Genomic DNA, 20,337 nt, shown 5'->3' on the forward strand with positions numbered 1-20,337 from the left:
GGCCTGCTATTGACTGCCCCACCATGTCGCTGGATGTTTTCGGGAGGGAGGCAGTGCCGGTTGTGCGGGCATCAGGAGAAATGTGGGTGCCGGATGTGCACATTGCTGCTGATGAAAACAGGTGACTGATGTGCTGGGGCAAACTGTAGGCTCATAGGGGACTTAGAAGGACAGTGTGCTTTCCTCCTAAACCTCCAGCCCCCCCCCCCCCTTTATTAAAAGTGAAACTCTTACTGTGGCAGTGGCACACTACCTGAGCATGTTTATTCTGTCCGTGTCCGGTGTACAGTGTGTACAGTGACCTGGGTCCGGAGCGGTCCTTCACTGTGGAACTGGCACATAAGGGGCATTATACTGTGCGAGGGGCACATAAGGGGGCACCAAATTGTGTTGAGTGCACATATGAGACCATCATATTGTGTGGGGACACATAAGGGGCACCATATTGTATTGGGGCACATAAAGGGGCACCATATTATGTTGGGTGCACATAAAGAGCTACTATATTGTGTTGGTGGCACGTAAGGGGGCATCATGCTGTGTGAGGAACACGTAAGGAGTCATTATTCTGTGTTTGGTGCACATAAGAGGCATTATATTGTGTGCAGGGCACATAAGGGGGCATTGTACTGTGTGTTGAGCACATCAAGGGTGTGGGCGTTACATAAGAAGATAGTTATAGATCGCAGAAAGTAGGTATATACTGAATTTCTTTGATTAAAACCCCAGACATAAGTTATCTTTGGGTGCCACAAATGCCAAATCTACCCCTGGCTAATACAAGTATTGGGCTGGCTACAGACATTAACATTTTGACAGAAAGATCCACACCATTTTAATGTATATGAGGTCTCACAGACAGTCCGGGAAGACCTACTTTTGAGATTACAGAGGCTCCGGAGCGGCCCTTCAGTCTGGGTCGGGGCTGGACTGCACTGACTGGCTGACTTGAGCACCGAGGGCCTGAGGCAGATGGCGGGCAGCACGCACTGAGAGCAGAGGTTAGTCTGCCATGCAGGGTGTGCACCTGAGCCTGCTCCTGCTGCTCCTGCTGCCTGCCAGCGATACACTGGCCAATCAGCAGCAGGATCTTTATCTCTAAATGCTGATTGGCCAGTGTCTTAGAAGAGAGCAGACGCAGTGCCTGCGAGACCGCTGTCTGGAGGTCAGACAGGTAGGGGTCGCGTCAACGCCGGGGGTGGGGGACGCCCACTGGGAGAACACAAATGGGCGGGCCACGGGCCGCCTCAATGCCACATGCCATGAATAAACTTTGTCTTGTGCAGAGTGGAAAAAGGGGCGGAGCCTTCCGTGCTCTGCGGGCACCATAACAACAGTGTGGTCTGCCTACATTGGCAGTATGCCACTGAACATAGGAACTGTATTAAGGTTATTAGCAGGTTTAGCTGTTGTAGGAAGGCGCAAGGGTCCATCATTGACGGAAGGTACGTGTCACCCAGGTTCCTGGCCTTGGTGAGATAGGAACCGGTAATTTTGTGTGTTAGCGGCAGCTAGTCCTTGCGGACACAGTTTTTTCTTAGTGTCGCTGTAAAGCCGATCCGGGACGGTTCTTATTGGGAGCAGCCAAAGAGCAGGGTGGGTGGCTTTTCCCCATGTTCCAGGCCAGATTTTGAGATGGGATTTAAAAACCCAGCCAGCAGCTCAGCTGAGTGTGGCATGATCCTCCAGGTGATAGTGGAGCTGTGGAAGCTCTGTGTTTGGGAGCTGAGGAGTTCCACCATGCTGCAAGGCTGAGAGCTGCCTGCTGGAAGTCAGGCACCCTAAAGCCTGCTGTGGACTGCCAGGTGACATGTTTTGTTCTGTGGTCTCTTTCTGCATGAACTAACAGCAGGACTCTTGCTTTGTGAATTAACACCAGAACCCTGCAATGTATTTGTGGCGAAACCAACCTCGCCACTGGGTTTTGGAGGGGGCTGTTTAAAAGCCTCTTGCCTCAGGATTATGGCCCATAGTAACTTTTAAACCCCTGAACCTATTCCAGGGAATTTTGGATAGGTTTGTCCCCCAAGTTATACTGTTTAAATTGATGTAAGTTATATGTATGGACAATGTAACCTCACAAAGTTATAACAACTTATAATAAGTGTAACTTGTCAGCTTGGGAGGAATATGCTGGGTGTGGTTCTATTGTCCCATTGTGTGTTTAAATGGTGATGTCTGTCCTGTTGTCTCCACATGTGTATTGGTGATCTCCCCTTTGTCCTGAGAGATAATTGGATTGTCTTTGGTCGTCTCCCAGGCAGAGAGAAGGAAACCATGATGCATTGTGGGGATATGTTGTATCTGTTCTGTGTCGCAGTCTCCCTTCTGGTCCTCTAGGGGGCGGGAACGATTGGTTGCTGTATTTACATTGTGTGTGTTGTGAATTACTGATTGGTTGGATTTCAAAACCCTGTGGGCAGTACTATGTTTGGTTTTTATCAATAAAAGAGGCTGTACTTGAAGTACAGTCAGAGCACTGCTTGACCCTCAACACGGAGCCTTGTCTAGTTATTGGGGGGATTCCCTGTATGCTGTTGGAGACTGATTGCCAGGAGTGTAAGCTGACTGATACGCTTTTCCTGTTCGTCTGCCGGCAGCTATCCGCGAGGTTCCAGTTTGGAGTGCTATTTTGTATCCAGTTCAGGAGGTTGGTGTTCTGCAGTAGCTGTGCCTGCATCTCGGAAAGGGGCATATCGCCTAAACAGATTTTAACCCCTTGTCTGCTGGAACGGTCCGTTACATTGGTGGCAAGCAGCGGGATCGTTCCTACAGCCAGAAGGACAGCTACAGGAGACACCATTTCTTTGGATTCTACAATTAAAGGGCAACGCATGTCCCAGTACAGCGACCCTAAAAGCACCAGGATGGAACCAGCAGTGTTATACGAGGAGGAGGACCTGGATGGCCGGGATGCATTAAGGAAAGGCATCTGGTACCAGGCCCTGGATAATGTACAATACCAGCGAGGTGAGAGTCTCCCCAGTGAAGAGCAGCGGTTGCAGAAGCAAGTGGCCCTGTGGATGTCCTTCCTGGGAGAGCAGCCCCTGGAGGAATGGGTGATAGAACTACAGCACCGGGTATGGCAGGAGCTATGGCTGGAGGATGCCTACCAGGCGCTTTGGTGGTATGTGGCACAGTTTATACCCTGGACAGCTGAGCATGACAAGCCAGAGGGAGAGGCGTTTGATGGTCCTGGCTTGTTATGGGAGTCCTTTGCAGAGCCTGACTTCGGGAGCCCTGCACAGTCCAGACTTCAGGACATTTTCTATGAGAGGGAGGCTAGGCATGAGTGGGATGACCCCCATGAGGTAGAGCAAGACCTGGCTCACCTAGCAACCCTGGAGTGGGAACTGGAGCAGGACTACTGAAATCTCTTCCACTCCATTGGGAAGGCTCAGCAGGACAGCAAGAAGTCAGACCCAGGTCCAGAGCCCTTCAGCTGGGAGGATATTGTTGATGTTTACTGGGAAGAACCCCAGGTGTCCGGTGGAGATGGGACCGAGGTCTCTCCACCGGTCCTGCAGGGAATTGGGAGCCTAGTCTCCATTCCCCAGCGGCAGGCTGAGTTACAGGGGGCAGAGGTAGTCGTTCCTGTCCCCCAGCGGCAGAGTGTCCTACAGGGAATAGAGAGCCCAGTCTCCTTTCCCCAGCAGCAGGGAAATGTATTGGGAGCGGAGGCGGTCGGTCGCCCTCCCCAGCGGCTGGAAGTATGTATGGGAGAGGAGCTCGTTACCCCCTTCCCCCAGCAGCAGCATGATTTATTGGGAATTGGGAGCCTAGTCTCCATTCCCCAGCGGCAGGCAGAGTTACAGGGGGCAGAGACAGTCAGTCCTGTCCCCCAGCGGCAGAGTGTCCTACAGGGAATAGAGAGCCCAGTCTCCTTTCCCCAGCAGCAGGACACTGTATTGGGAGCGGAGGCGGTCGGTCGCCCTCCCCAGCGGCTGGAAGTATGTATGGGAGAGGAGCACGTTACCCCCTCTCCCCAGCGGCAGCTTAACGCACCAGGGGGAGACAGTAAGCCCCACAACAGTACAGATGGGACCGTGGTCTCTGCACTTACAGCACAGGGGGTAGGGACAGTCGGTCCTTCCCCCCAGCAACAGGGCTGTTTAGCCAAAGGGGAGACAGTCGGTTTCTCCCTCCAACAACCAGACTCCAACCAGGCTTCTTCCGTGGTAACGCTGGCACCCAGGCAGAGTACCGCTGATCCCTGCCCACAAAGCAACCTCCACTCCAAGCCAGGGAGCAACTCAGAGACCGGGAGTACCAGCTACAAATATAATCTTGGTGGATTCACTGGACAGAGACAGGCTACGAAATTCAGCAGGTCCAGTATTTTGTTGTGGGTGGGCTGCCAGACTAACTCAGGTACCGACCGGCGTGAGGTCAGGTATCTGGTTAGTCTTCCCTGGGGGGGGGAGATGTGTGGCGAAACCAACCTCGCCACTGGGTTTTGGAGGGGGCTGTTTAAAAGCCTCTTGCCTCAGGATTATGGCCCATAGTAACTTTTAAACCCCTGAACCTATTCCAGGGAATTTTGGATAGGTTTGTCCCCCAAGTTATACTGTTTAAATTGATGTAAGTTATATGTATGGACAATGTAACCTCACAAAGTTATAACAACTTATAATAAGTGTAACTTGTCAGCTTGGGAGGAATATGCTGGGTGTGGTTCTATTGTCCCATTGTGTGTTTAAATGGTGATGTCTGTCCTGTTGTCTCCACATGTGTATTGGTGATCTCCCCTTTGTCCTGAGAGATAATTGGATTGTCTTCGGTCGTCTCCCAGGCAGAGAGAAGGAAACCATGATGCATTGTGGGGATATGTTGTATCTGTTCTGTGTCGCAGTCTCCCTTCTGGTCCTCTAGGGGGCGGGAACGATTGGTTGCTGTATTTACATTGTGTGTGTTGTGAATTACTGATTGGTTGGATTTCAAAACCCTGTGGGCAGTACTATGTTTGGTTTTTATCAATAAAAGAGGCTGTACTTGAAGTACAGTCAGATCACTGCTGACCCTCAAGACGGAGCCTTGTCTCGTTATTGGGGGGATTCCCTGTATGCTGTTGGAGACTGATTGCCAGGAGTGTAAGCCGACTGAATGCTTTTCCTGTTCGCCTGCTGACAGCTATTTGCGAGGTTCCAGTTTGGAGTGCTATTTTGTATCCAGTTCGGGAGGTTGGTGTTCTGCAGTAGCTGTGCCTGTCTCTCGGAAAGGGGCATATCGCCTAAATGGATTTTAACCCCTTGTCTGCTGAAACGGTGCCGTTACAGTATTGTTTTTCTTTTCTGCCTTTTTGTGTAAATAAACACTGAACTTTTGCTTTTCAACCGTGATCTTGCCTCTGTATTGCTTCCGCTTACCCTGCCTACCAGAGCAAATCCCTACAATTGGTGGTTTTGAGCGGGCAAGCACAGTGAGGCTGGCGTGAACGTCAAAATATTTTTGGTTTGCACACAGTTGTATGTTATTTATCAAACCGGCTAGATTCAAACCTGTGTCACGTGACAAAATGCAGGCTGTTGTGAAGGCCCTCATGGTGTCACCCCTTGCCTTGTCAATGTGCGGAGGTCTGTCAGACTGGCTGCACATGTCTGACTGGCTGCACATGTCTGTTTGCTTTGGTTTGGGTTTGAGCTGGATCCACCTTCCCTCAGGTGTACTAGGTTTGATTGTTAGTAAGGCTATTTATCCCTGCTTCCCCCAATGGCCTGTGCGGGTTATAGTTCTTTCCTGTGAGCTCTGGATGTGTTGTGGATCGTCTGCTCCAGCTCTGCTCTAAGATAAGTCCTCTCCGTTATTTCCCATTCTTTGTGTTTTATCTAGGCCTCTAGGGAGATGCTTGCTTCCTCTGGGTTTGAAGAAGCAGGTTGCCTCTTCCCTTTTCCCTACAGCTTAGGGTTTTCCCAGGGTGTATAGGTTTAGGCACGAGGGCATGTGCATATCCACCATTAGGGTATGCACATGGGCACAGAAGTTTAGGGAAAACTTTTAGGGACCGCTAGGAGGTGACCCTTTTCTCCCTAGCTTTTGGGCCTAGTCATTTGTTCTGTTTGTTTTTCTGTGTTTGGTTATTTCCCCACTTACTTACCTAGCGTGACACATGGAGGCTAATCTGCAGCAGTGAGAGACCAACCTGCAGCAACGCGAGGCTAATAAGCAGCAGCAAGAGACAAACCAGTTGATGCTACAACACGTGATAGCTTTGCAGACAGCAGGAGCAACCCCAAGTGTCCACGATGCCCGGAAAGCAGTCCGTGCAACAATCCATAAAATGACTCCCGCAGATGATGTCGAGACCTACCTGGTGATGTACGAGAAAATGTACCAGGGAAAAGCTGCCCCAAGACCAGTGGGCTGAGGTCGTCGCTCCTTTTCTGATATCAGAGTCCCAGCGGGTGTATTTTTACTTGCCGGACGATCAAGCGGCCGACTACCCAAAGGTAAAGGGTGATATTTTGGCAAGACTGGGGGTGAATGTGCTGGTCCAGGCCCAGCGGGTGCATAAGTGGGGGTTCAACCCATCTGAGCACGTGAGACCCCAGTATTATAACCTGCTCAACCTGTTGCAAGAGTCGCTAAAACCTGACGTAGTATAGCCAGGGGAGTATAGCAAATCTTCAGCGTACAGCAATCCCCAGTGTCGATCAGTTACCCAAACACCAGCCTCAACATGATTAAGGGTAAAACAGGAACTCTTTATTGAACACACAGCATTGACTTATATACACATGACATACTGAGGACATGACATCGCAGCCAATCCTGTACAGTTTAAACACAAAACTAACTCTATTCAACAAACACAGTGGGATTGTCTGTGACGCAATTAACAAACACACTGGCATTGTCTTTGACGCAATTAACAAACACACTGGCATTGTCTTTGACGCAATTAACAATGCACATGCAAACAGATATCTTCACCCCCTCCATAATGAATGAATGGGAAGAGGAGACACATGTGATGGGATTATTACCTGAGTGTATCATAGGAGTCGGCTGCTATTATAATCAACCATCTTAATCCCATCACTAACACAATCAGTGGGAGTCTCAGTGCAGAGTTAACCCTTTTTGTGTTGCTGAATCCACACCATGCCTTTTTAATGGGCAATAGGAAATATGTGGCATATAAATTACACACATTAAATCAGGGTGCATAGTTCCTTGTAACCCCAAAAGGTCTGAGGGGGTCTCCATAGTTCTCGGTCCATAGTCTGTAGGAAGGAGGCCAGCCCTCAGGCTCCTCCAGCAGCCCCAGTGATGTTCAGTCCGTCACAGTCGGGAAAAAGTTAATTTTTAGAGAAGCACAGGAAGGCTTTCCAGGTTCTTAAATAAATGTTTGAGGTCATTAGCATAAGAGTGGAAATGACCTTATCTGACAATCTTTTTTAAGGCTGGCCGTTCAACTTCCAGGCCGTCAGGTTGAGCTGTTTTAGTCCTGGATGATGAATCGGACCCTGATGAAGAAGGTCCGGGATTTGTGGCAAGGTCCAGAACACTCCCGCAGATAGTTTGAGGAGCAGTGGAAACCAGGCCCTCCTTGGCCAAAACGGTGTAATAAGGATCACCTGAGACTGTTCATCCTCTATTTTCATAAGCGTCCTTGATATTAGACTGAAAGGAGGGAATGCATACAGAAGAGTGTCTGGCCAAGGCTGGGATAGGGCATCTATCCAAAGTGGCTGATCTTGCCGGGAGAGGGAGCAAAATTTTTCAGTCTGCCTGTTGTCCGCTGTGGCAAACAGATCCAAGTCCGGCTTTCCCCACTTATCGCATATCTTGCAGAACACCTGGGGATTTAAAGACCATTCCCCTTCCTTCAAGGTTGTTCGACTGAGGAAATCGGCTACAAAATTTTGTTCTCCCTTGACATGGACTGCGGATAAGGACAGAAGATTTCTCTCTGCCCAGAGAAATATGTTGCGAGCTACAGCTGCTAGGGAGTGGCTTCTGGTTCGGCCCTGCCTGTTGAGGTAAGCGACCGCTGTGGTGTTGTCTGATAACACTTTTACGTGTTTTGAGGATGAGGGCGTGTATAGAGAAGTGATGACTTTGTAAATGGCCGTAAGCTCTTTTAGATTTGAAGAGGCTTTTAACATATCCGGGCCCCATCTGCCCTGTACTATCTTCCCATTTGCATGGCCTCCCCATCCTGATCCTCTGGCATCTGTGGTGATTATAATTTGATCTTTTTGTCTCCAATAAACCCCTGTGTTTTGTTTTTTTCCTACTTTCTACCATATGAGGTTTTTTTACAGAATTTGGGATGTAAATCTTCTTTTCTAGGGCAGGACTGAAGCACTCGAGTATGGCTCTGAACCCATCTGACTGACGGGATTGTGGAAGTGAGAAGGCCCAGAACTGTCATAATGTTCCTGAGAGAGGCAGTCCTTAGACTGCAGAAACGGGAGATCTTCAGTAACAATTTGGTCCTCTTTTCTGTGGGTAGAAAGGACATTAGTAGATAAGAGACCAATAGAACCCCAAGGAAGATCTTTCTTCTGTCTGGGGAAAGATCTGATTATTTGAAGTTTATGATCCACTCCAGGGTGGTGAAAAGTGCTGAACCAGAGAGAGATGGAGTTTGAGGAGTTATTCTGAGCAAGATGCTAATAACAAGTCATCCAGATATGGTATTATTAGAATTTTTTGGAGATGTAGGTGTTTTATAAAGGTCGGACATGATTTTGGAAAACACTCTTGGGGCTGAAGAGAGACCGAATGGGAAGGGCTCTGAATTGGAAGTGACACAAATATTCTCCCATGAAAACAGCGATTCATAAATATTTTTGATGGGGTGGATATATTGGAACATGGTAGAAGGCCTCCTGTAAATCTATTGTTGCCATGAAACAATCTTGAGGGAGCAGATTTACAATAGATTTTATGGTTTCCATCTTGAACTTTTTGTATATAATCAACCTGTTTAGGGATTTTAGATTTATTATCAACCGGAAGGACCCGTTTGGTTTTGGTACTAAAAAGACTGGTGAATAGAACACCCTTCCATATTGATCTTTTGGGACAGGAAGGAGTACCTTCTTTTCTATTCAGAAGGAGATTTCTGACTCCAGACAAAGTTGTTTTTGTAGAGGAGACAGCTTTTTGTTTATTGTGAACTGATTTAACGGAGGGGAAAGAAACTCCAGTTTTAATCCTTCCTTTAGGGTGTTTATTACCCATGGGGAGGCATGGATTTGTTCCCAAGCAGGAATGAAGCCCGTTAACCTGCCTCCTAACCGACTTCTGGTGTCATTGGGTGGGGCGAGAAGAACTTTCGGGGTTAAGTAAGAACTCTCTACCCCTGCCTTTGGAAGATTGTCACTTTCTGGAGCCCTCTCTCTTTTTGGGGTCCACTCTGGCCTTTCTTTGGTTCTGAAAGGATTGTCTCTGATGAAAGTACCTATTTTCCAGGGGAAATCCTTTCTTTTTATCAGACGCTCATATGACCTCTTTGAAGTTAATAGATCAGAAACTTTGACATGCAAAAGTCCCTGCAGGAAGTAACTTAGCCCCCACCTTTGCTATCTTCAATAGATAGAAACTGCTAGCTATGAAACTTATTTCCTGTATTCTGAATTGTATGTGTCTGCGGTTAATTGACATTTACATTTTCTGTTTCTATAAGCACATATATGTACAAATATGGTCATGACCTTCATGAGATGTGTGTGGGTAGCTCCTCGCCAAGACAGTATATTATTATATGCATTTTGTTTGAATAAACAGAGATTTGTTTGATCACTCGAGTGTCGGTCAAATCAATGCTCAAAATTGGTACTCATTATTGAACGTGCAATAATAATAATAATTTGGAACTCAGCATAAATTAGAGTAAGGGGTCTTTGTCCAAATGTGGGGCTTGACCAGTGAACTCTGACCTTACGGTTACGGCCGCAACAAGAGGAGACCTGGACTCACAGATACTACAAACAGCGCTATAAGGTAAGAAGCTTACTGTTACAAAAATATATCTGTGTTTCCTGTGTCTTCACCTGGGTCCGAGACAGTGGATCTATTGAAGTTTCTCTGACGGTCCAGCCTTTTAAAATGGTAAGAACACATTTATGCTGAGATATGGAATTTGATTGGTCTTGGGAAACATTTGGTTTGGTTATTGGTGTTGTGATGTACATACTGGTTGTTGTTTGGAATTTGTATCATCACAGAAAATGCTCGTAGAGGAAATAGTGAACTGTGGAGTCCTCTGAGAAAGTGTTAAGACAATATAGAGTTTCCCTAATGTAATATAGTTGATACATTAACAGGAGATAATTGGGGAAGTCACTATAAGGAAGCAGAGTAAATGATTGTACAGGAATAACTGTAGATATTTTAGACGTCTGGTAGAGAAATTTTTAACACATAGACACGGGCAATACACAGAGTATACCTGAGGGGTACAAATTAGCCAAACAGATAGTTGAAGATTCAGAAGGGAAGCAAGACAAGAAAAAGACACAGAAGGTGTTACAGAAGGCGGGTATGAAGCATGGTAACTTAGATTCTGAAGTTTGGGAAAGGTTCAAAAGAACACATAGAGGTTGGATGAAGGTTTAGGAATGTGAGGAGGTTGTGGAATGTTGGTGTCGGGCAGCAGAGAAAGTGAAGAATGAAAAATGGCCAAATGTAACATTTGGAGGAAATTTGTATTATTACACAAGTGTAAAACATGACAATGACAGTGAGACAGACAAGAAAATATGTCTGCCACCTTCAGTTCCCCCACCGTCATATTCTGTGATGATGGACAGACCAGGCTGGACATGTACAATGTGTAGAAACCAGAATCCTGACTCGACGGAAACTTGTAGAGTATGTGGGGCACCACAACCTAGACTGCGTACAGGACTCTATCCAGTCACCATACGTACTGGATTCACCCCACAAGTCCCCCAACCTCCACCAGTGGATGGAGAAGGGGGACCAGGAGACGGGGGAGAAAATCAAGCCCCTCAGGCACCACCACCCAGTGGTCAAGTCCAATATTTGCAACAGCACATATTGTCTTACTCCCCATGGAGTCCTAAGGACCAAATGGGACTTTTAGGTAGAATCCCTGACCAATTAACAAGACATATGCCTGCCCACCATATGTTACAACAGATACAAGCCACATATAGGGCGACATGGGTTGACTTAAATGACTTAGTGGCCTTAAAAATGGGAGAATCACCATATAACCCTTTAAAAGAACAGCTACTGGCTGAAAGGGTAAAAAACTGACCAGTCCTCATGGTCTGACTGGGAAAAAACTGACACATCAGGCATAGAATATTGCAGAATTTTTGGTAGATGGGCCATAACAAAGGAAGATGACAGTGCCCGTAGTTTAAAAGACAAAATACAGGAGACTAAAGAAGACGTAGTGGCATTTGTGTCTAGACTACAGACAGTGTGGACGGACATGGTGTCACACTGGGTAGGATACCAGATACAATAAACACACAGAAAACATCAAAACAAGCATCTAGGCCAGAAGCTGGGGATAAAGGTCACCTCCTGACAATTTCCTACCAGCTTTCCCTGGACTTCAGTGCCCACGTTCAAACCCTAAAGGTGGGAATCAATGTGCCCCCGTGCCTAAGGCTGAAGATTCCCTAAAGTCCCTAAAATTGTGGAAAGGGGTAAAGAGGCAGCCTGTTTCCTCAGGTCCTGGAGGAGGCAGGTGTCTCCCTAACAGCCTAGACAGAACACAAAAAGGAAACCAAAACCAACTTATCTTGTAGCAGAGCAGAAACAAAAAATCCACCCTTCCTCAGAGCAAGATAGAAGCTATAACCCGCACAGGACACTGGGAAGGGGCATAATTTAAACGCACACAAATGACCCCACCCAGTGCACCTGAAGGGAGGCGGATACAGCTCAACTACAAGCCCAAAACAAACAAAAAACTACACATGTGATGCTAACCTGGCAGACCTCCGCACATAACCTGAGCAGGGCATGACAGTACCCCCCCCCCCCCTTCTACGGTTGACCTCCGGACACCCCGGCCCAACTTTATCCGGGTGGGCCCTGTAAAAGGCCCTCACCAGTCGGCTGGTACTAACATCCACAGCCGGAACCCACATCCTCTCCTCGGGGCCTTATCCCCTCCAGTGTACCAGGTACTGAAGGGAACCCTGAAGATCATGTGATTCGAGAACCCTAGAGAACTCTAAATTTCCATCAACCAGAACAGGGGGAGGAGGCAATGGCGATGTTTCCACCGGTTTCACATATTTCTTCAGTAAAGACCTGTGGAACACATCATGGATCCTCCAGATCTGTGAAAGATCCAGACGAAACGCCACTGGATTGACAACCGCAGATATTTTGTAAGGTCCAATAAATCTTGGACCCAGTTTCCAAGATGGTACTCTCAGTTTAATATTTTTAGTAGATAACCACACCAGATCACCCACACACAGGTCCAGACCAGTCATACGTCTCCTGTCAGCCAGGCGCTTATACCTCTCACCCATCTTCTCCAAATTCACTTGGATCCTCCGCCAGATAGAAGACAAGGCAGAAGAAAATCTCTCCTCCTCTGGCATCCCAGAGGAACCAGTCCCAGAAAAGGTACCAAACTGAGGACGAAAACCGTTTGCTCCAAAAAATGGACTCCTGCTTACGGTTATTCAAAGCAAACTCTGCTAGAGATAAGAATAAGGACCAGTCCTCCTGGATCTCAGCCGCAAAACACCTCAAGTAGGTCTCTGGGTTTTGGTTAGTACACTCTGCCCATTCGACTGCGGATGAAAAGCCTTAGAGAACAAAAGTTTAACACCAAGACGAGAGCAGAACGCCTTCCAAAACCTGGAAACAAACTGTGTGCCCCTATTAGAAACCACATCCGAGGGAATGCTATGTAATTTCACAATGTTATCAACAAAAACCTGAGCAAGAGTCTTAGCATTGGGCAGACTAGCTAACGATACGAAGTGAGTCATTTTACTAAAACGGTCCACAACCACCAAAATCAGTTTTCCCGGAGGAACTTAAAAGATCAGTAATAAAGTCCATAGACAAGTGTGTCCAAGGACGAGATGGAATAGACAAAGGAAGAAGTGAACCAGAAGGTCGAGTGTGAGCAACCTTTGACCGTGCACAGGTCTCACAAGCTGCTACGTAATCCTCAACACTCTTATGTAACCTGGGCCACCAGAACCACAGAGAAATAAGATGAAAGGTGGACTTGCCACCAGGATGTCAAGCAAGGACAGTATCGTGATGTTCCTTGAATACCTTGTATCGCAGTCCAGCAGGAACACACAACCTCCCTGGGGGACAAGAATCAGGAGCCCCTTCCTGGGCTTCCAACACCTTCATCTCACACTCGGGGTACAGAGCGGAGACCACCACCCCATCAGACAAAATCAGAGCAGGATCCTCTGAATCACTTCCCCCTGGAAAACTACAAGACAATGCATCTGCCTTGATGTTTTTAACCCCCAGGCGAAAAGTAACCACACAATTCAACCTAGTAAAGAACAGTGACCATCTAGCCTATCTAGGATTCAGACGCTTGGCAGATTGCAGGTAAGCCAAATTCTTATGATCAGTATATACCGTAACGGGATGAGATGCCCCCTCCAACCAGTGACGCCATTCCTCAAAGGCCAATTTGATGGCCAGCAATTCCCTATATCCTACATCATAATTCCTATCGCCGACCGAGAGCTTCTTGGAAAAAAAAGCACACGGACGCCATTTGCCAGGAGATGAACCTTGCGACACATCGGGCTGCATCAGAATGGGAGCAGACGCAAAACATTCCTTAATAGCCGAAAAGGCCTGCAATGCCTCATCCGACCAGACAGAGAAGTCGACACCTTTCCTAGTCATATGGATCTGGAATGCATCCATGTTGATGCAACCCCAGTCTCATGCGGCACTCCCTCCTGTGTCAGGGCAGTCGCAGCAGTGCAGCTGATGGTGGAAAAAGCTTCTGAAGTTGTTCTTGACTATCCCCTCATGACATCCAAGGTATTCTAAGTCAGGTGCAACCAAAGCACATATCCATAGCACGCCAACTACGGTTGCAATGTTCTTTACTCATGCCTGAGTCCATTACTTTCAAGAGATGTACTACTCTGAATCCTGCAACTCTCTTACCAATTTTGGATTCAGAAATGGGGGAAGGGGGTACAGGCCCTCTTTTACAAAAATGACAAGATACTAATGAACATGATTGTGTCCAATTAATGCGACAAGAAACTTCTGGCTTTTCACATGTACATGATCAACCCATACCTAATCCTGATTTTGCAAAAAACAGATAGTAACAGCAGCACAGTGCAAAAAAAGTAGTTAGGGTGCAAAATCCTTTGAAAAGGTGGACAACCTTTCCTCCAATATAGTGTATCCAAAGAATAGGCAGCACTCCAAATGTAGTAAAAGGTGATGACCCGTTTATTCCCAGGCAATGTTTCAGCCCACACACTGGGGCCTTTGTCAAGCAATTACAATAGTGTCTCACATGGTTATAAATACCCGGATACAGTCACGTGATAAAAATGTGTAATTTAACCAGAGTATCAGTGATAACAATTTCCGATAATACAGTCAAACATAACAATTAATATGAAAGTGCATGATTAAAGTGAATACATACAGTATTTCAATGATTACAAACGTGATTAAAATACATATATCATGTTGATATTTATATAAACATATAAAGTGCTAGTGCATCAGGTAAGTGAAGGGTTAAAAAGAGGAAAGGCTCAGCTGAACATACGCAGCTGACCTATATTTGATATAGAAAGATAACAAATCAGCGTACCATTAGAGGATCGGTGTGTCCGCATGGAATCAGCGTTCCTCTGTAGCCACTGCGCAGGTGCGAAGTCAATAGGATCAATCCCCTCCCACGGACGCAGCAGCGCCACCCCCAGCAGCGCCCACATGACAGAGGACGCGCCGGCAAGAGGATGCTTCCTGCGTCAGAGGGAGAGGACAAGCCACATGACTACGGCCCGACCTATCAGAGACAAGGGTGTGTCAGTCACCTAGGTGACCAGTGTTTATGCCATACGGGCTCTGAATACATTATAGAGACTATGTCATCAGTGGAATCGCTTGTCCGTATATATAAGTAAAATAGAAACAGGATTTCACATGCGGTGCATCAAGGGCTAAATTAGACATTTTTATCACGTGACGGTATCCGGGTATTTATAACCATGTGAGACACTATTGTAATTGCTTGACAAAGGCCCCAGTGTGTGGGCTGAAACATTGCCTGGGAATAAACGGGTCACCTTTTACTACATTTGGAGTGCTGCCTATTCTTTGGATACACTACTCCTGATTTTTAGTTTTTTGTAGATGGCAGCATATACATGGGCAAGGATGGAAGATTTCATACTGGATATGCAGTGGTCACGCAACATGAGGTAGTACTGGCTGAACCACTCCCTCCTCACATGTCAGCGCAGGAGGCTTAGTTGAAGGCAATCTCTGAGGCATGTAAAAAGGTAAACAAGCAAATATTTTTACAGACTCCAGGTACGGGTTTGGTATTGCACATGATTATGGCCCTATTTGAAGAGCCAGGGACTTCCTTTCCTCTGCAGGTCAACCTATAAAGAACAAAGACTCAGTGTTTGAACTAATGAACTCACTACTGCTTCCAGAGGAAGTAGCCATTGTCAAGGCTAAGGCACATACCAGACAACAGACCCGTGAGGCTAAGGGCAAGAACATGGCAGATGGGGCTGCAAAAGAGGCAGCAGTGAAGCCTTGGAAACCCGAGGTAATCCCTGTCGGCGTCCTGGAGCATCACCACATGTCTGAAGATGTGTTGATTAAACTGTCTGCACAGGCAGATGAAGGAAAAAAGACCTCCTGGACTCAGAGAGGAGCAGTGCCGAATGGGCAGGGACTCTGGGAAGTGTCAGGAAAAATATGCCTACCCAGAGCCCTCTATCCTATGATGGCACAGGAAGCCCACGGGCCCACACACCAAGCAAAGGGTCCTATGGTGAGCATGGTACTGAAGAGATGAGTCACACCTGGTTTCTCCACTATTGCAAGTATATTTGTACAAGGCTGTATGATATGTGCTCTAAACAACCCCGGACAGGTAGTTAAGACACCTAAGAAACATACACCTAGGCCATTTTACCCATTCCAGAGACTGCAAATAGACTATATACAGTTACCGAAGGTAGGAACATACGAATATGTGCTTGTGTGCATTGATCTCTTTTCAGGATGGCCAGATGCTTACCCTGTATATACTGCAAATGCCAAGAATACTGCAAAGAAACTGGTCAGTGAACATGTGTGCAGGTATGGAGTCTCTGAAGTGATAGAATCAGACAAAGGAAGTAATTTCACAGGGGAGGTGATGAGGGAGGTGATGGGAGCCTTGAGGGTCACTCAGGCATTTCACACGGTCTATCACCCACAGTCCAGCGGCCAGACTGAACGGCACTATTAAATTAAAAATCCAGAAGGCTATGAAGGAGCCCGGGAAGCCCTGGACTGAGTGCCTCCCCCTTGCCCTGTACTCCATCTTCACCACCCCAGGGAAAAGGTGTGGCCTATCCCCATATGAAATCTTGTTTGGTTCTGTACCCAAACTGGGGCTGTATTTTCCTCAACAGTTGCAGCTCCAGACTGACAGCATGGTCAGTTACATTAAGGCCCTCACCCGCAGGTTGGAGCATAATCATAAACAAGTGTTTGCTTCCATTCCAGACTCAGTGGAAGGGACGCACCCCCTGGTGCCTGGCGATTGGGTTGTCATAAAAAGGCACGTGAGAAAGACATTTCAGCCCAGATTTTTATGGTCCCTTCCAAGTTTTGTTAAAGACTGAGACTGCTGTAAAAGTTAAAGAAAAACCCTTTTTGTGAGGCAGGAACCCCAGGTAAACTCCTAGCTTCTATAATATCTAATCAAAAGGCCCGTCCAAAGATTAGACAAATTCAAACTTGTGATGGTCGTAAATTAGATCAAGCAGTGGAAATTGAGGGAGAATTCGTAAAACATTTTAATAACCTATATCGCTCTGAGTCATATGACACAGAGACCCACATAGAAGACTTTCTGCATCAAATGGGGATCCCAGCACTGTCTGAACCGGACTCGGTTCTCCTGAACTCCCCCATCCTTTTACGGGAGTTGCAGGAGGTTATATCGGGAATTCGGGGGTCCCTGGTCCCTGGCTCGGACGGGCTTCCGTTTGATATATATAAAAGCCATGAGGAGATCCTGCTACCTGGGTTACTGGAGGTATTGAATGAATCCTGTACCATCGGGAAACTGCCTCCGTCCTTAATGGAGGCAATTATTACACTCATTTTGAAGAAAGGGAAGGACTGAAATAAAGTAGAGGCCTAGCGACCTATATCATTACTTAACTCAGATTATAAGATAATTGTTAAAGTCCTTGCAAATAGATTAAAAAGGTAATAATGGGGCTAATACATATAGATCAGACGGGATTCATCCCCAGGAGACAAATTAGGACAAATATACGACGGACCTTTTTGAACGTGCAGACGGGGGGGAGGGGACCGCTCCGTCCTGTCTTTAGATGCCGCCAAGGCCTTCGACAGGGTGGAGTGGTCCTTTCTCTTGCAGACCATGGCCAAGATGAACTTGGGTTAAAAATGTATTGGATGGGTCAGAATGTTATATAATGCCCCAGTGGCTAGAATCAACAAAAATGGAATGATCTCTCCTGCGAGGGATTCGGAGGAAGGGGGGGGTGGGGGATAAGATCAGTCTATATGCGGATGACGTATTGCTTTATTTGAATGACGGGTGGAGAGCGGTTCCACGTGTCATGCAAATTATAGACGAGTTCGGTCGGGTGGCCGGGTATGAGAGTAATTAGTCCAAATCTGTCCTTTTTCCTCTGAGCCGCGCTCCCCCACAAAATGCGCTAAAGGTAAAAGTAATATCCCCACTGGATCATTTGGAATACCTAGGGATAAAGATTAGCAGCTCAGTAATGGACTATAATAAACTAAACATCATCCCTTTGGTAAATAGAGTAAAAGAGAAACTCCCCCTCTCTCAGATCAACAGAATTGCACTGATCAAAATGGTCCAGTTGCCCTGGATATTATACGTGATCGGCCCCTGTCCCATATGGATCGAGGATGGTCTTTTCAATTGGATTGATAAACTAATCAGCGATCTGATATGGGGCAGAAAAAGGGTTCGCATCAAGCTACGATATCTGTCCTTGGCCGAAATTGAGGGCGGTCTTTGTCTTCCATACTTTCAAGGCTATTATTTATCTTCCCAATTACAATGGTGTATCAATGTGGGGGACGGTATGCTGACATCCTACCTCACTAAACAACAGAAGTGCCCTATATTGAATATATTTAGTATATTAGAGACTGGACTTCTAGGCTGCAGTGAAAACACCTGCCCTATAAGTTCAATGCTGAGCGGCGTGATGACGTGAACAAGCCACGTCTCGTTCTCCCCTCTTGCTGGCCTCCTCCGTCCGAGCTCCCGGCTCCATCCGAACAGCTGCGCTGCGCTGACGCCGAACAGCTGATGCCTTGAGCCGCGGGGCTGCGCTGGCCTGCCTGCTGGGTCTCCTGCTCTGTCCCACGTTGCTGGATGCTGGACGGCTTTCGGCTGTTCTTGCGGCCGCGGTTGTCGGGTGCCGCGTCTCTGCCTCTGATCCTGCTTGGGGGTCCTCCTAACCTCTCTCTCCGCTGCCTGCTTTGCTCTCCTTCCCTCCCCTGGACTCGGTCGCCGCGTGGATCTCCCTGCAGCCCTCCCTTCATCGGTGTGCGACGGCCTGACGTCTGGACTGTTTGCTGCCCTGGGGATTAGGGAGGACGCTCCCTTCTTGTACAACTTTAATTTTTGACACGGCTGTAGTGCGCACCAGGATTGAGTTTCTTCTGGACACGTGAGATTAGCTTATTGACTGCCTCTTTCTTCTCCATATGTTTTGTTCTCTTTTTTTTTGTGCTGGACTGCCGGCTTCCCTGCTGCTTTGTACTGCTGCACTGCTCACTGAGGAGATACACTTCTGTTTTCTTATGTAATTTTTTTTTTTTTTTTTTTGGCGTCTGGCGAAGGGGAAAGAGGAAGAAGGAAGGGAAGAGGGGGGAAAGAAAGAGAGAAGGAGAAAGAAAAAAAAGAAAAAAGAGAAAGGGAAAAAGGAAAAGGGGAAGGAAAGGAGAGAAAAAAAAAAGGGAGAAGAAAACAAGAGAGGGTGGGGCTAAAAGGAGGAAGAACAGAAAGGGGGAAAAAAAAAAAAAGAAGCAAACGGTGATATAAAGGGCAAAATAGAGGAACAGGAAGAAGGGAAAAGAATGGCCCCTAAGCGACGGTCTGTTGACTCCACTGCAACTAAACTGGGGGTTAAGACTCCAGAGAACAAAATCGATAAGTTCCTGAAATCACCTTTCTTGAACGATAAGAATCCAGCTAAAATTAAACCCTCTGCTAACTTGAGGAAATTTGCTAAAACTCCCCAAATTGCTGACCCCTCTGAGGATGGATCAGGGGTAGTGGATCCGGAGGCAGGAGAGGAAGGTCTCTCTGCACAAATGCAAACTGAATGCGATCCATCTGTTCTGGATAGAATCCTTGGCGCTGTGGAAAATAACGGCATTCTAGTGCAAGGGATGTCCACTCAATTGGGGTCGGTACAGAGTGATATTTCTCTAATAAGAGAAGATTTGTTAAAAATCCGTGACCGAGTCCTCAATGTGGAAAAAACAGTCGACCTTCTGCAAACCGACATGGACATGATAAAATCTAAACTTCTCCTTCTTACTACAGAAAATCTAGCTCTACAAAATAAGTTAGAGGACCTGGAAAATAGGTCTAGGCGAAACAACGTACGCATAATTGGTTTCCCAGAAGGAGTTGAAGGCCGACTCTTAGAGGCACAACTCAAAGAGGTGGTCATGCACAACCTTGGCAGCGATAATTTTTCCTCCATGTTTCAAATAGAAAGAGCCCATCGAATCCCAGGAGGGAAACCCACCCCAGGGCGGCCGCCGCGTGCAATTTTAATGAAGCTATTACTGTCCGCAGACAGAGATATGATACTGAGAAGAGCAAGAGAATGTACACCCATTGAACATGAGGGTACTAAATTGCTCTTCTTTCCTGATTTTGCGCGGCAGACTCAGGAAAAAAGAAGAAAGTTTATGGAGATAAAGAAACGCTTGGCGGCTAAGGAGATTAAATATTCTTTACAGTATCCAGCGAAACTAAGAGTGATCCATAGTGGGACTTCTTTTTTTTTTGAGACACCACAACAAGCTTCAGATTGGATGGAGCAAAGGGATATTTAAATCTGTCTATTACTATAATTGAAGGGATGGATGGGAGGCGGGGCCAGGATG

This window comes from Bufo gargarizans, chromosome 6, assembly GCF_014858855.1.
Source record: "Bufo gargarizans isolate SCDJY-AF-19 chromosome 6, ASM1485885v1, whole genome shotgun sequence".
In the NCBI taxonomy this organism is placed as follows: domain Eukaryota; kingdom Metazoa; phylum Chordata; class Amphibia; order Anura; family Bufonidae; genus Bufo; species Bufo gargarizans.